The sequence below is a fragment of the Sesamum indicum genome, unplaced genomic scaffold (assembly GCF_000512975.1).
Source record: "Sesamum indicum cultivar Zhongzhi No. 13 unplaced genomic scaffold, S_indicum_v1.0 scaffold00703, whole genome shotgun sequence".
NCBI lineage: Eukaryota > Viridiplantae > Streptophyta > Magnoliopsida > Lamiales > Pedaliaceae > Sesamum > Sesamum indicum.
In genome coordinates this window covers 1-2,542 of record NW_011628542.1, presented here as the reverse complement: position 1 = coordinate 2,542, position 2,542 = coordinate 1, and the positions used below count along the sequence as shown (strand labels likewise).

At 33.9% G+C, this 2,542-nt stretch overlaps 2 long non-coding RNA genes across 2 annotated transcripts in view; both read left to right on the top strand.

Moving 5' to 3' along the window:
• LOC105180326 overlaps nt 1-326 on the top strand; it is a 1,500-nt gene extending 1,174 nt beyond the window's left edge. Inside the window, exon 4 of the long non-coding RNA XR_002286508.1 lies at nt 238-326. This is a non-coding gene — a long non-coding RNA (uncharacterized LOC105180326). The remainder of the gene's footprint in view (nt 1-237) is intronic.
• A 181-nt stretch (nt 327-507) lies between these two features.
• LOC110011484 lies at nt 508-2,290 on the top strand. The gene is made up of 3 exons (XR_002286509.1): nt 508-660; nt 1,577-1,750; nt 2,207-2,290. It is a non-coding gene; the product is annotated as an uncharacterized LOC110011484 (long non-coding RNA).
• The last annotated feature ends 252 nt before the right edge of the window (nt 2,291-2,542 follow it).

Genomic DNA, 2,542 nt, shown 5'->3' with positions numbered 1-2,542 from the left:
TAAATGAATTGCAGACTTCAATATGTTTAAAAGGATTATTCTGCATAATTGATTTCTGTTGCTGCTGAAATTCATTCTACAGAATTAGTGCACAAAAAATGTGCAGCAGAATCAAGTGAAATGTTGCAGTTTTCCTGTTTCGTTTGCCCCATACAATTTCTGCTACAGCAACGATTTTTTATAAGTGATAGGTTGTCTTAGACTGACCTCTCTACTTTTCTCGTATTTTTTCAACAGATTTCTGAAGATGCCTTGGAGACAAGCAAAAGAGAACTAGGAAGCAAATGAGGAAAAGCAATATCGACGAAAGAAGAAAAAAGAAATGAAGAAAAAAAAGAATATCTGCGAAAAAGAAAAAAAAAGAAACAGAAAAAAGCAATATATAGAAAAGAAAGAAGAAGAAAAAGAAACAAAAAAAAGGGAATATCCGCAAAAAACAAAAAGAAAAAGAAACCGAAAAAAAGCAATATATTCAAAAAAAAAAAAAAAGAAGCAGAAGAAACAAATGAAAAAAGCAATATCCAAAAGAGAAGAAAAAGGAAAAAAAGCAACATCCACTTGCTAACTTGGAGTTGTTGCTCTTGATGCACATACAATTGAGTGCTTGGAAAACAATTTTGCTGCTCGCAAGAAGAAGACACAACCGCTACTGCATGCAAGGTACTTGGTTTGTAGTTTACTGTTTAAGTGAGATGGCTCTTAGTTAATTTATTTTGGTTGTAAGAAGTAGTTTTCATTAATAATATAGGATGTGGCTTTCATAGTTGTTGGTAGTCGTTTATTACCTCCACAAAGTTACCCATTGTAACTCATAATGCTTGAATCAAACTAGCTTTTCAAACAAAAATAGAATCACTCTGTGTGTTTGTGCGGTTGGAACACCCCGAACACTTGTTCATGTAAACTAGTCTTATAATAACAGCGTTGCAATTGAGCACACCACAGCTGGAATTGCGTATAGTAGGCCATTTAGGCCAAAATGGAATGGAAAAGCTTGACTTATTGTTCTGTAGTTCTCCACAGATATGTATTGCTTCCTAGGCTTCGAGTTTGTGTAATGCCTGGTGTAGAAGCATTATTATTTACTTTATCTCACGTGGAAATTATATAAATCTAAAGAGTCTCGTGCTAGTATTTCTTGAAATTCTGTTTGATAAGGATTTTATAGTATATGAAAGTTATGAGAATATGTGTTCTCCGTATCCTCATTATTCCAATAATTGAGTGGATTCATTCCCTCGTAGCTGTATTGTTGTTTTGGAGCTTGCCCGAGAAGCTTCCCTTCTAGCAGATTGGCTACGTCACGTAAACATTGCTGCCATCTTTTCAGTGACCATACTGAAATATGTGAGTGGTGGTGACATATTGATGGCAGCTAGGATATTATTGGATCCTTTTGTATTTATTTGACATGCCTCTGACCCGTTTCTTTCAATGCTATTCAAGAGAGAGAATTTTCATTGATAGGACTCGATTCCATCTTATCACCTACCTACTTAAATATGTGAATTAATGTGGATTGATCCATTGTTTGTTTTATAATCCTATTTAAATTGCTGTATTGATGATTCCTTAGGCTTGTGAAGACAAAGCCTCTACGATGGATTGTGTGGGTAAAATCCTGAGTCGACAAGATAAAGATGGATGCTATACAAAAGAGAAAAAGAAAGCATATGAAACAATGAAACCAAAGAGAACATCAAAGGAGGAGATACTTCGTCTAATGGAAGAAAAGAAAGAACTAAAAGAAGTAAGTCATTACTCAAAAACTGCATACTTTAGCTATATGAGTTGTTTGGCTTGTCATGTTTTAGCTCAAATGCAAGTTTTCATGATTAGTAAAAAAAGATTGCTAATTGTGTGTTATGATCTTTGTCATGAAAAATTAATATTTTAATGTTAATTTCATTATTGTGGCAAGTGGCAACTCAAGAAAAAACATATCTGTAGTGCTCGCTGGCATCTTTCAATTTATTAAGAAAAAGTTCCATACAATAGAATCTTTCATGTTTGAACGGGCTTAGGCTTTGACTTTGGCCGTGAATGTTTAGGTTCGTTCTCTATGATTATGTATTCTCTATCTAGACAACAAGGTTTGTTGCTATTATTTAATAGGCCGCAATTATATGTGCCTAGGCAAGTGATGCAGCATCATTTTCAGGTATAAGTGATGTACTGATGGTTGAGGCTTTTTCTTGATATGAAGGTGGTTGTCAATGATGAATAGGGAGCTATTCTAAGCAGGATGGAATCTGAACGCTTGATTGAAGACACAGCTTGATACTCAACATAGTTCCTGCACAGTTTCTTGCAGAGAATTAGAAGGAAAAGGAATTACATAATATTCTTTGGGCATCACACATTAACAAGAAGTAATATGCGAAACTTAATTAATGATCTCTAATGCAAAGAAGGATTAGACTTTTATAATGAGCAAAAGAGAAAGCTGATTAAAAAATGTGAGAGATAGTTGAAAAGTTGTGTCGATAATCGAGATTGTTTATGTAATTCTTTATTTTTCTAAAAATTCAGATATTTACAG